Below are 15,553 nucleotides of genomic sequence, written 5' to 3'. Positions count from 1 at the left end.
GACCTTGGGACACAGGTGGACAGTAGCCTCTCCTTTGATAATCACATCACCACAGTAGTCAAGAAATCCTTCTCCATGGCACACCAAACAAACAAAATGTTTCTTATCCAGGAAAAAAGCGGTTATTGTTCCCCTCTACCCGTTACTTATTAGACCCATTATAGAGTACAACACCCATTTTGGTATGCATGTATGTATGTATGTACCTCACAAGACATCTAGAACAACTGGAAAGGCCACAGAAATACCTCACAAAGAGGATTACTGGCCTCAAACAGATGCCCTATGCAGACCATCTCAAAAAACTCCAGCTTTACTCCATTGCATATTGCCTACTCAGAGGCAATCTCTGCCTAACATACAAAGCTATGTCAAACCCAGAGCTGTTGGACATGCTCCACTTAAAGAAATCCCAATCCCTCCAAGCTACATGCTCTAGGGTGCTAAACTTTGTCACCACAATAAACAGAACATGCTGGAGGGATAGATTCCTGTCCCAGAGACTTCCCATACTCTGGAACAAACTACCTATCTATATCAAACAAAGCTCCTCATTAGCACTCTTCAAGAAAAATCTTGATGATTGGATGGGAAATAGGAAATTCACCCCGAGGATCACTTCTGTGGCTTTGCTCGACAGGGGCACAGGAAAATAATTTTCTTGGGTGGCAAAAGCCAGAGTACCTTTTTGGCTATGCTTGTATAGGCCCTATGGCCAGTAGCCTAGTACCTACCTATGAACCCATGAAACTATAAATTAACCTATCCCATTTGCCTAGAAACTGGCTTTAACAATCCTATGATCGATAATTATATATTAACAGAAATCCACAGCCATAAGACTCCACTCCATTAGGTACTATAACATTTCCATGATCAAGAGACAGGGGGGACAGATCCAAATTAAAAAAAAACTCCTTCTTCTTGAAGAAGTGCTATCACTGGAAAAGGATGAAAGCACTTGTTCTATGTACTGTCCTGCTTTTTATAAACATATTCTTTTATTAAAGGAGTTTTTTTTTAATTTGGATCTGTCCTCCTGTCTCTTGATCTTGGAAAGTTTATAGTACCTAGTGGAGTGGCATCATGTAGCTGTGGATTTTTTTTTTTACAAGTTTTGTTTGTTTCTTGCTTCTTTGATAATTATATATTACCTCTAACAAGAATAACTGAGATCATACCACATGTAATTTGAAGGGACCCATGCATGGGGTAAAGCGTTTAGGAGCTGACTCTCTCCATTACAGGGGGTACCTCTGAGGTAAATTTGCACTTCAAGATGGACAGGAATGAAATTTGTCTGTTGTGAATGGGTAGTCTGCTCCAGAGCAGCAGTATCCTTTGTGTTCCTCCAAACCATTCTAGTTATATTGCAGAAGACATTTAGATCCCTAGACTGAGTATTTCTGATGACATTGGACTAGCTGATGCACAGTAAATCAATCAGTATTGAATTGGAGGATGCCGTGTATGCCAGACACAAATCACCTCTTAGCAGTTTGTAGGATACCAAGTATAGTGACAGGGATTTGAGTTGGTCGAAGTAGAACATGTTGTTTAGGCCTTGTATCCTTTTAGTAAGGTATTTCTGTGGGCATTCCAGTTGTTGCATGTGTCTGGAGAGATACATTCCCAAGGGTGCATTATATCCAATGATGAGGGCTGAGTAAAGGGGAACAATGACATCCCTATATCTAGACACAATCCCTTTGTTTATGAGCTGTACAATATAAAAGGACTTTCTTACAACAATGGATACAAAAGTTAGGTCACTGTCCACATAAATTCTCAAATCCTGTAGAACTGGGTCAACTCTTGGGGTATATTGTCTATGTGGTAGTTCCCTGGGGTAGATGACTTCCCAAAGAATGCAATAATGCATGCTTAACATTTAGTTTCAGTCCATGATTTTGCCACCATTTAATTATTTGACACAAATTTTCCTGCAGGATGGCTTGGGTATTCCTTGAGTGCTCCTAGCTTGCAGTACTCTGCAAATTTAGTCAGCCACAGCCCTTTGGCATTGTCTTTTACCACAGAAAAGTAGATGCCAAACAAGAGGGGTCCTAACACAAAACCAGGGGGACTCCACTGGTGATTGGTCTCTTTGTGGAAGTAAATTCACCTATTTTGATTTCCTGTGTTCTATCTGTAAGTGTTGAAAATGAGTGCATTTTGATTATTTCAGTAGACTGAACTGCAGAGAAATACATTTATTTTGTGAATATATATATATATATATATATATATATATATATATATATATATATACACACACACACACACACACACACACACACACACACACACACACACACACACACACACACACACACACACACACACACACACTCACACACATGCACATACACACACACACACACACACACACACACACACACACACATATATATATATATACACACACACACACACACACACATATTACACATATATGTATGTGTGTGTGTGCGCACGCGCGTGTCTGTGTGCACACACACACACACCACACCCACACACACACACACACAAACATACTTGGTATTTTGTGGAGTCAAGTAAGAAAACTGTTAAATGCTCATATGTTATTAATATTTACCCTGCAACTGGTAGGCCAACCCTTTGATCCTTATGAAATTTATGTAACTGTAAGCTAAGTCTTTTGGGCATTTAAAGGACTGAGATGGGTATCACCTTTTGATATGATTAATGACCTCACATCCCCTCCTTAATTTGAGAATAAAGGAGCTAGCTCCTGCTTGGATAAGGATTAGATGTCTGGCATTTTTTTATGAAACCAGTGAAGCAGAAAGGAGGTATCTGGCTGAGAATAATTTGAAAATGTGTATCTTTTGTGGAGTAATCACTCAACACTCTAAAATCCAGTTGTATAATTTGAAATGAATGTATTTAAACTAAGAAGCTTTTAATGGGCTGAAGTAGATTCTACTCTGCCATTTTCTTTTTAATTTTTAGTTGCAAATTTCTTTTTGGCACTGTGTTAAAGCCAAAACATAGAAATATTATGCTACTAACAAGTAATATTTATTAGTCTAAAGTCATCATTACTATGGAGTTCATTAAACATTTATTTTATTAGCATAAAGTCACCCACTTCATTATGGTGAAACTGTATCCTATTTTCATATTCTATCTTGAAGATTATTGTGGGATTACAGTGAAATAAGGGATCATTAAGATGTTTCATTTTTAATAAGCAATGTTATTTAATTAAATTCTTAGCATTAAAAGCTTATGAAAGTGAACTGTAAATCTGTTTCATCTGAAGATCAGGAACAGTTGGGAGATCAGATGATTGCCTTGTCAAGGTGTAAAGTTGGAATTTACTCTCATAGTACTACATGGGGCTAGCCTGTTTAGTATTTCAAGGAAGGTCATGCTAAAATAGTCCATGGCAGCATCTAGGGGTAGGATTTTGAGTGGGGTCCAGTCATAGTTTAGTTTTGTAAGATGGAGTTAAAGATTTGAGTATTGAATTTTCTTTTCTTTTTTTTTTTTTTGTGAATTTGGTGGTAGGTAATCTTTCTTTGGTGGTGGATGTGGTGTCTCATTAAATATGTTGGGAGATTGTCACTAATGCTATCAGGGATTAGTAGGCTATGGCAGAGTGTATAGTATTTCTAAAGAAAGGGTTAAATTGTGTAGCTATGCTATCATTATTGTTAGTGGTTGAAGGGGTAGGGGTTGAGGATTTTCCTGGCTGAAGGGGATTATTTATGGCAGACCAGACTTTTTAGGATTATGTTGATACTTTTGCTTTATATTAGTATAGTATTATTTTTTATCTAGTTTGACTTGGGTTTTGGCTTTATTTCAAAGTTGTCTGTAGTGTTCTAGGTTGAAGTGATTTTTGTTGGTGTGCCACAGTGTCCTCCATCCTCACTAATCTAAAGAAAACTGATTTGGCCAAACTAGAAGCCTGCTACAATAAAATTGCTAAACTCATCACCAACTTCCCTCACAGGTCTCACCACTGCTCTGCCTTATCACAAATGAACTGGCTTGAACTTCCCCATTACCTAACTTACACCCAGCTTCTTACTGCCCACAGACTGATTCACCAACTGGAAAAAACTCCTGCTCTACATCAGTTGCTCATACCCTACAGCAACACTCAAGTTCTCCAATCCTCAAATAAATCCCTACTCCATGTATCCAAATCCAACAATGCCGTTGGTCACTCTCTTACTCTAACTACATCTCTAAAGTTTGGAATAGTATTCCACATCCTATCATAACTACTGCCAACCTATCTTAATTTAAAAAACTATTTAAGAACTTCTTCACTAATAACTGGCTATGCCCATGCACTAGTCCTGACTAAATCTTCCTCTCATCCCCAATAGCTAATCTCATTACCCTATAACCAGACTATCTCTATCAATTGCAACTAAACTTATTAACTTATGTCCTTTTATCCTTACCACCACCTCTTCTTTACAACTAATACAGCCTACTTCTCACATGCTACCTTATGTGTCTATCCTGCATTTTTCTCTGCGCCTCTCCTTACTAAATCCATCACTTATCTAATCAACTTTTGGACCTCATCCACCTTTCTTATTATTCTTCTTAACTCTTCCCGTACTTCCACTTCCAATCTACACTATCTCATTACAGGATATGTCCACTTAAAAACTACTGGTTTCTGTATGTTACTGACAATGTTAATATTAATTAAAATTGTATGTAATAATGTTGAATCTCTGTTATTACACTGCTGTATCAAAAATCAAAACATAGATCATGTCATATTCTACTCAATGTGAAAATGTAGTCTGTTTTCTTGTATGTTTGTAACTTTCTGATATGTTTGTAATTGTATCTAATTTACATTTGGAGCTTTTCTCTCTGGGCCATCAATGAAAATGGGCTCTTTCCCAGTCGGACACTCCCAGTAAACAAATGCTAAATAAATAAATAATGTGTTTTAACATGTCCTTATTGAACTCACAGTTTATCAAACTGTATGTATCCAGTGTCATTATCAATATCATATTACTATCATATACTTATTGAATTTACATATCACTTTTTCTGTTTTTCCATAAACATTTTAATATTTCAGCCACTGACTTTTTCCAATCAATAAACGTATATTCCATTCACATCCTTTTATTTTTTGTGCTATTCTCATTTCCCCCAATGTCGCCTTCTTCCCTATCACCGTGATCCCCATTGTGAAGTAATTTTCTCACAGATTCCATTTAAGGGCATGCATCTTGTTCTTTCAGTATGAAACAAGCCTCTCTCCAACTGATTAATTTGCTTTCTTATACCTAGCACAGCTTCCAGCTTAGTCTAACCCTTGAATTCCACCTTCAGGTTTTTGCTTTTTTGTCTCCTAACATAATTAAAGTTAATAAGGCCTTCTTAATTCCTGACATTCTCGTTCACCCACTCAGTCTTAGCAGCATTATCTCTTTCATAACTTCCATTTACCAGCATCTGTCCTTGAGCATTTTGCAATGTATCTTTAAACTCCATCAACTGTGTGCTCTCCCAAAAACATGCTCCCTGCTTTCTTTCTCACTTCCCATACATCCCCAACAATTACTCTGAACCTGAGAGAAGATCCTTTGCAATCTATTCTGGGTATAAATATCTACGAAGGCATTTCCTTGCAAATATACTAAACCATGTTGATGTAGCTTTATATTTCAAAGCTATGCACACTCCATCCTATTGATCATTTATAATTTGCACATCCAATCTTTGCTCTTAATCCTGTTTGAGATCCTGTGATTGATTTTTATAATTAACGTGTAATTTTGTACAACCCTACAAATTAACTCCTTTTTTTGTAACCACATTTGTTCATAGTTCCACTAAATATTCATCTAGGATGGCCTCTCAGCTATGATTCCTCTTTCTCTCTGTCTTTGACTATATCTGCTATTATTCCCTGATACAAGAGGCGCATATCATATCATTTAATCCAAACATTTATTTTGTTTCCTGTCATTCTCTTAGTTTCACCCCTGGGTAATTTGATCCAAAAATATTGGTTCCTTGGCTAACTTCCTCCAGATACTTGCTACTGTTTCTTGCCTATTCTCTATCACTATATCTGAGAGCTCTATCACAAAATCTCATTATTATATCCTCTCAATAGCTTATTTTTCCATATACTATATAAAACTTTGTATACATGATGTTCTACCTAGTTATGTTTGTTCTCCACCAACACCCACATCCAATAAAAAAAAATCTCTCTGTCTCTAGTAGTCCCCCTTTACCTCATTATCATATCATTGCATTTTGGTTTATATCGCTCTACTTGTAGTATATATAACAGTCTTAACTGCAAAGCCTTAATGGAGCCTTATAAATCAGGCAATCCTATGCCCTCTTGCTCCATTATTAGGGTTATCTTATGACATTTAACCTTAGACCTTTCTCTTTCCAACATAAAGTTCTTCAGTTCCTTATCTATTTTTTGTTATAATCTGTTATCTGGTTGATATAAAGATACCTGACTAACAAATAGAAGCAGACATTTTCACTGCCTGTATCTTTACATTCAGGTCTATACTCAAGAATTTCTACTTCCTTACTTTTGGGATTATCTACTGCTTGGTGTTCTTCCACATTTCCTTTGCTGCTAATAATAAGTCTTTCCTAAGCCATACTCCTAGGTACTGTATTTTTTTCATACCCCCAAAGATACGGTAATTGCTGCACTAATCCATACATAGATAGTTTACAGGTATTGCTTTTGCTTTATCTACATTTATTTTGTAACCACAAAACATTTGGAACTATCTCAAAATATTCTACAACATGCAGTCATCTTGCTTTGGATTTGTCAGCTATATTATTATGTCATCCACAGCCAATGATATTCTTTCATCTCTGAACTTCCCATCATACCATTGGATGTTTGTAGCATTTATATACTGCTAATGGCTCTCTATATATATTGCAAACAACAATGGGGAAAGAGGATATTGCTGCCTTGTTCATTTTCTCAGATGAAACCCTCCGTTTACCAATTTATTCTCATTTTTGACAGTGTATGTCTTCCTTATTAATTCAATGATGTCAGTAGTAAACAATAATTTAGCCATTGCCCTACACCTACATTGCCAGCTTACCCTATCAAGAGCTTTTTCTGCATCCAAGCTTATCAGTAGTAAATGTAATACATTTTTGTACTCTGATGATTCAGGAGGAGTTAACCTTCTACAAATTCCTACTGATATTAGTGTCATGCCAGAGTAGACAAAACTGATTTAACTCATTCCCTCCAATGGAGTTCTGGAAGTTTTCACTGTAACTTCCAATGGGCGGAGCCTAAGCTTTTTTTTTTTTTGTTTGTTAAATGTTTTTATTAAGATTTTTAGATAAATAGCATAACAATACATAATAGGAAAAATCATTTGTAGAAAGCAGATATAAACAGTTATAAACAAACAAAAAAACTAACATATTAACTATTTAAAAGGTGTCTACTCATTAATCTCATGAATCAGAGCAGTTAGATATGAAATTCCTGAAAGTAAAGGAAATCAACTTGTTTTCTTGTTTTCTTGTTCAATAATCTATTAAGTTTCATTCGCAACTTTAATGTAGAGTTCTGTCTAGTGATTATTTTTTTGATTGTTGAGATCTCCATCTGACAACTTTCATTTGCAATGTTGTAGAATTTTCTCAGAGCTGGGCTTGTATTACTTTTCCAGTTTCATATTATTGCTTTTCTTGCAATTGTTAAAAGAGACAAAGAAGAGGAAAATCAATTTTCTTAACACATGAAGGAAGAGGAGCATTAAACAAAATCAATGAATTACTTAAATGGAAATTATCATTGAAAAGAGTCCGTAGAAAAGAATTAATATTATACCAAAAGGGTTAATTACATCACATTCACAAGTCATATGTTGCCAGTTAGCTATGACATTTAGATTACATCTCCAACAACCACGTTTTCCCCATTACCATTTTATGCGGTATATTAAAGACTTTACGCAAACATTTCCAGGAAATAAAAATTCCATCTTAATGATCTCATGAGAGCCTAAGCTTTTTGATAGAATCAAATTATGTTGTCACATTTCAGACAAATGTTTATATCTCTGGAACCTTAAAATATACTAAAAAATGTAAATAGTAAATTCTTCAGCACAAATTTTATAGTATTATTGTTCTTTCAGTTATAGGTCTTAAAATGGATTTTATAAGTCATAGTAAACAAAGTAAGTTTGTAATATTTTGTAAACAACTAAGAAAATCTCAGCAAACACTCAAGTTATACATAGACTGTTAGATGAATTTTGTTCAACCAACTGAGTGTTTTCATATTAGGTTCAATCTGTTATGTTTGTGCTACTTAGCTGTTGAGATATTTAGAAAAATATGAAATTTATGACAATGTAAATAAATGTTGTATGAGCAAAAATGAATATCCCTAACTGTACTAGCCATAGGTCAAATATCAATGTGGTTGTGTTTGCCGTTGTGTAAGCTTTACGATGATATATTTTAATACTTTGTATGCAGTATGATTTTGGAATTACTAATGCAAATATGAGCAAACAATATTTGATGCCTAAAGTCATCAGTAGGCTATAACTGCAAGAACACCTGGAGGCGTCATTCAGCTGTAGTGCGTTAAAGATGTGATTTTTTTTCTTATCTTATTTCATACTGGTAACATGTCTGTAAAACAATCTGTATGCATCTTCTGGCTGAAAAATAAGTATAATCTTGTGAGCTTTTCTCTGAAGTGATGAGAAAAGGGAATGAAACTTGCATTTGAAATGAGAAGTGTCCCTTTCTGCAGTTTTTCAGAAAGTATTTAATTGATTACATATAATTTAGTCACACAAGGGTTTGAATACAGGAAAGCCAAGGCCCATAAAATGCAGTTACCATGTTCAGTCTTTAGAATGCAGATATACTAATTTGGAAATGAAGAAAAAATGATTGATTATACCTTTTTTTCTTTGGGAAAGGAACTAATATAATCTGATGCAATATAATGCAATGGCACCTGTTTTAGTATGGAAAAGAAGATTATGTATTCTGATGATTCCACATTTTCTGCATAGGTGTTATGAGCTAAAATGGATATCTATATTGGATCTGAAATGAGGGAGCATTCTATTCTTGCTGAAGATATTGAGTTAATCACTTCCCTGTAAGTTTATTAAGTGTAAGTCTGCCTTGCATGTTTTAGAAACTTAAAACAGCAAAGGTTTAGTACTGTTTAAGATAGAGTCAAATTTACTTATGTTGCTTAGATAGATGTTTTCTTTAAATATATCTGTCTATATAAACGGCTCTTGTTTTCAAATTCTCTGTGCAGTGTTTTGGCCTCAGCATATTTAAAATGTATCATTAACATATACTTAATTGTTTAAGTAAAGTTTTATTTATTCAGTTTTCAGCTCTTATGGTTGACATCTATTGTTTATGTATTTATTATTGTTATTTATTACTTCATTGGAGAGTTATCATTATTTAGCACTGTAGGTTGATAAATATATGGTATCTGCCTCTAGTTGTATAGATCCTTTGAGCATACCAGCAATGAAATATCAGGTTTCTAAGTTATATTATCTAAAGTCAAAATAGCAAGTAACTGGTGTATGTGTGGTCCCAAGGCAACTCTAGGATGGAGGCAATGCTAAACTGCCAGGAAGAAACTTCTGGGGAACTAGTCTGGCATTGCCTTGACTAAGTTCATGTTTCTACTGGGAGCAGGAGAGACCTGGGAGCTAAATAGAAACTAGGACAAACTGTATTTTCTTCTCATGACTAGAAGGAAGAAGGTAGTCACTAGGAAATGGAAGCAAGAGGTAGACTTGAAGTAGAAAAGATGAAGAAGATCATGGATGAGATAACATGTAGGGAGGGAAAGAACATTTCACAGTGAGGTTTTCTTAGTAGTTTAGCTCACTGGATACCTGACTCAGATTTAGAAATACATTATTGCTCTCTCAAGCCATGGAAGAGCAGGCAAAGATAACATTGGACTCAGGCACAGTTATATTGTTAGATGAATATTTTCCTTCCAATGGGCCCTTGCCTACCCTCTCCTTAGGGATGTTCAGTGTGGACAAGATGATGTAAAATGTCTGACTGAAAAAGATTGAGTTTATTATATCAGATGGGGTATTAATATAAAAAAACTTGAAATGTCATTAACTGCTATTTAGAGCATTGTTATAAATTAGAAGCTGAAATGCCATTATCTGCAACGTTGAAAGCTATGGCATGCAGCATTTTCATGAATTGATATCTATGCAGTATTTGTTTGCTTGTTAATTTCTTTGGGGATTATTTCTTTAGTGTGAGATTATCATTAATATAGAAATCTTTTCTATAAAAACAATAATCTCACTTCAAATGTTTATTTCCTTTTTGTACACTTTGTCGTTGATCCTGAAAATTGTTAACCCCCTCACAGTAAGTCTTTCCATTTGTTCCCCATCACCAAGATGAAAGCTGACTAGGAGGGACCACATCATTACGGCAACCATCAGGAGTGGTTTATGTTTTTCATGTTTTTGTCCTGATATCCCCACACACACTCTCAGCTTAGTACAAGGGAAGGATCTATGCAGTGAACTGACTGTGACAGACACTGCTGTCACATCCATTAGGGATATTTCCCCGTATGCAGCCTTACTGCAGTCCTGAAATACAGAAGGTGGTTTCCCCAGTCTTCACCAGAGAAACACACCTACCCCATGTGCCTAACTCTGACCCACTAGGCATTAAAAATCATTGTGCCGACCCTCAAAAATCATAGAAAATTATTGGAAAGATGAACATTTTATTATTTTTCACATTGAAAGTTCTTCCTGTATTACTCCTGTGCAGAAGGTGATAGAAAATCTTTATATAGGCTTAATATATTTATTGAATAATGGATATCCCCATAAGGAGGTATAAGTTATGAGGAAATCAGTAAATCTAGGAAGCACAATGTTAAATATGAGAGAAAGATATGCCCATGGATCCCAGAGAGCACACAAACATTGCTCATTACAGTTCCATTAGATACGACCCACACAAATCATTGCTCACTTTATACCTTGGAGCTTGGAATGAACCTACTTAATGTAACCTCTGTTATGAGCATTTTTGCCTTGTTAACAGATCCCCTACACTTCCATTCATTCACTGAAGTAAGCATGCCTTGAGTGTAAACAAAGGTGTCTAAAGTGAGTTGTATTCTTAACAAGCGAGGAACTGAATTCAGGTTGTGGAGCCAAATATGAAGCATGCCTTAGAGGCACAATCTAGGAGGCATCAAGGAGTAGCAAATGCGGATAACAATGCAGCATTTCAGTAAGACCATCTAGTTCTAGTGATTACTTTCTATTTTGGAATTCAGTCAAGGCAAGCATATTGCCTAAAACAACGGTTTAATTATCGGTGCCCAATTAGTAGAGAATGGCATACAAGTTTGTGAGAATGATGGCAGCTTTCCATAGGATGCAGCAGTGATAAATCAGAATCAGCACTCAAGGCTGTAGTTTTTGGCATTTGTTACCATAGGCAATGTATATTCAAGTGTGGGTGATAGCAGCCCTTTATCAAGCAATAATCTCACTTTTTTGTCAAAAGTTGAGAGCCCTGTGACAGAAGGCTATTAGGGGTCAAGATGTTATTAATGGTCTTCATAATCTGCTGCACATAGTAAGTAAATGTCAAAGCAGGACCCAGGAACATTTCTGTGAGTCTGCACTGCTGCACGGATTGTGTGACCCCCCTCCCTATGTGGTGCAGTTATGCTCCAGTTATTGAGGCATTTTGCAGATGTGATTATATGTTCTAGAAATAAATACTGTAATTTTTTAAAAAAACTGGCTTGAAATTAGTTATATAATGTCAAATTTCAATGTTTTCTTTATTGCATTACTGAAATGGTTTAATCAAATGACCATGCCAAACCACCAAATATAGCCAACAATTATGTGTACGGTCTATGTTTGTGATGGTAAGTAAAAGAAAATATGGCCAGCTTGTTTCTCTTAAACATATTGCAACCACTCCCCCTCACACACACACCCACACACCCACACACACACACACACACACACACACACACACACACACACACACACACACACACACACACACACACACACACACACACACACACACCATATGTGTAACAGCAATGCTGATGATGTTTGTTATAGAAAATGAAAGAAAATATAACCAGCTTGTTACTCTTACCCTGCAACACACACATACACACACACACACACACACACACACACACACACACACACACACACGCACACACACACACACACACACATGCACACACACACACATACATATATGTGTAACCAGATGGGTGAATGACCCATGTCTGAGTGTGCTGTAGCAAGGTTCACTTCAGTGGAGGGGGGGGGGGGGTCTCAACACATATCAAAATCTGCCTTTAAAATGTCTTCCCAGAGTCCAAGAATGGAAGCATAACTAAATAGATTTCTGTAAACTTTTTAATGTACTGGTTGGTAGTTCATACAACAATCCCACCTTTAGTTTTTCGGCTGTATACCACTCACTGACCAATCAGTTTGTGTCACAGGTGGCATTGTTTGTTTATTTTTTTGCTGACTTTGAAATTATCACATAGGAGGTCTGCTTTTTCTCAAGCAGTATACCACTGCCAGGCCCTTTGACTCTGAAACAGTTGGCGCATGTTCAGTGCAGACTGCAGGATTTGATCATTGAGGTTTAGCCCTGATTCAGTTATCCTCACAATGCCTTATTACATACCAAGCTATGTTGCCACAGTGCTGCTTTTATTCATAATTATATTACTATTAAATATATCTGTGTTGATACGTAGTGGTCATTGAATAAGCCTACTTAAAGAGCATGCCCTAACAAGTGAAAGTAATTGCCTTACTGGACTGATATAAAACAGGAATGCCTTTAATTTTTATGTTTGCTGTTCCTGTAATAAGTAATTGGGAGGAAGGTCATGCAATGTTACTGCATTGGAGGATTTTGATTTGATTGCCAATTTAAGGAATTTAGTCAGAGTTTCATACCGAACATGGACAACTAGTGATAAATGACCTCAAAGGGGAGACTATAAAGATAATGCTAGCCTAGGGGTATATGTATATAACATGCAACTGTCATTTTCTTATGTATTTGTAACTATATATGACTATTTTTTTTCAAATAGATATCCTAGTTTCAAAAGTATAAATAAATCTTTATTTAAGGTCTAACAAATGCATTATTTTCTGCTCCTCTTGTCAAGTTCAGTTACTATCACCACTTTTTGAATCCAGGAGCCTTTCCTGGCTCTTTCCCCTTTACTCAGTTATGGCATTTATCCTGGTTCCAAATGTAATTTGCAATACATTCTACCTGGGGCTTTTAATAATGTCCTCATAATTAACATTTTAAAGTCTACTTCTTAACTCTCCCACTCTCACTTATTGTTACTTAACAGGCCATTTCCTTTTTCCCATCCTTTCTTTGTTCTATTTCACCAGTATGTGTCGCTGAATACAACCCAGCTGCCTCTAAAGTGGTTTTCATTTCAGAACAGTTCATGGTCTTTTGTTCCAAGATCAATAGAATTATTTCTCCCCCCAGAATGCAAGCAAATTAGTCAAATCACATAGTCACTGTTTCTTACTGATATGTAAACAAAGGATTCATCGAAGGTCTGAAAAATGACAAGTCAAAAAATGAGGGACTTGACCAAGGTACTTTGTACAGTCACTGAAGTATCGCCATTTGCCTCATATATGCCAAGGAGAAAAAGAAATTGTAATGTAAATATAAAATGAAGTGTTGACTTCTTAATTTCAAACAAATTCCTTTGCTTGTTTGTGACTGTATTTGCTGTTTTGTTTAAAAAAAGTTTTCTCTAGTGTCATGGTTTTGTTTTTATTTATTTATGTGTGTATGTATGTCTTTCTTTCATGTGCTTCCTGTTTCAGTTATGATTTATTTTCCATTCTAGGGTGGTGCTAAACCATGTAGAACTTAGATGCTTAAACTCCACTTAACCTACTAAGTTAATTTATTTGAACTAATGACAAAGATTAGCAGCCCTTGCTTATAAACCCACCCAAAGCAGTTTCTTGTAGCTTATCTTTTTAGTGACAGCCTTGATGAGCACATCTTTGAGTCATTAAATGCCATCATGACAGGAGTCTGAAAGGGGACCACATCTATGCTATCCATTAAAGTATCTTTATTTTTCTTTTAATCACATTATTCTCTCAAGCGCAATACATGTGCACCAAAATGGTTGCATTTTGGTGGCAGTAGCAATCCCTTAACTTCCTGGGCACTTTAGCTGCACTGCCAGTTGTTGTTAATCAGAGAGAACTACTCCCATAAAGTACTACCCTTCATTGTACTGATGAGGAGCCATCACTGTAGTGGCTCAGCTATTGGTCAGTAGGCTTCTAATGTCTCATTGCTATTGTTTTTTTTAAATGGAAGCTACTGATGTCATAATGAATGGCTGACATTCTACAAGCACTGGTATGTTCTGTTTCAGTGATGTCTATCTCATATAGTAAAACAATGATTAACATGTCACTTGCTTTTTTCAGTTTCAGATGACACATTTGGGGAAAAGATTGTTTTCCTGATATATATATATATATATATATATATATATATATATATATATATATATATATATATATATACATGGGGTTGGAATATCATGTTAACTGTCACCATTTCTCTCCATTCAGTGCCACACTCCTGCCTTCTTCAGCATTCATGTCTGACTGTCGCAGATCTTCTTTCACACAATCCATCCACCTCTTTGCTGGATGTCCTCATTTCCTCTTACCTTCTTCCTGTCAGTCCCAAATCTTCTTCACCAGTTTGTCTTCTGCTTTTCTGCACACATGTCCGAACCACCGTAATTTGTTCGCTTTGATCTTTTCTGCAATTGGAGCTACTTTGGCTTCTGATCTTATGTCCTTATTTCTTCGTCTGTCTCAGTGTGCATCCTGCCACCCTTTTCAGGCACTTAATTTCCATCACCTGTATCTGCTCTGCCTTTACTGCCCAGGTTTCTGTAGCATACAGTAGTACTTGTCACACCACTGTCTTGTACACCTTACTTTTCACTTTCTTTGGTATTCTTCTGTCATAGACTACACCTGAGCCTCAATGCCAGTTGGCTGCAGCCCCTCTGATTCTAGCTTTGACCTTCTCATTCAGACTTCCCTTCTCCTCAACCACCCCTCCCAGATACTTGAAGCTGTTTACCTGTTCCACTATCTTCCTTTCTATCTCAATCCTCAGCTTCTTCTGATTTCCCCAATTTGCTGTCATTACCACTGTCTTATCTGTACTTACTTTCATCCCATGTGCCTTCAGTTTTGCATTCCATTCCCCTATCTTTTGCTGAAGTTCTTGCTCAGAGTCTGCCTGTAATCCCACATCATCTGCATAGAGTAACTTTGCTGATCTGTCCCCTCCAACCTGTTTGTTAATATAATCCATCACCAGTATGAACAGCAGTGTGCCCACAGATGAACCCTGGTGTATACCCACTCCCAATGGTTACCTC

The sequence above is a fragment of the Protopterus annectens genome, chromosome 1.part2, assembly GCF_019279795.1.
Source record: "Protopterus annectens isolate FY-2018-M chromosome 1.part2, PAN1.0, whole genome shotgun sequence".
In the NCBI taxonomy this organism is placed as follows: Eukaryota; Metazoa; Chordata; order Ceratodontiformes; family Protopteridae; genus Protopterus; species Protopterus annectens.
The sequence above is the reverse complement of the archived record's forward strand: the minus strand, read 5'-3'. Positions refer to the sequence as shown.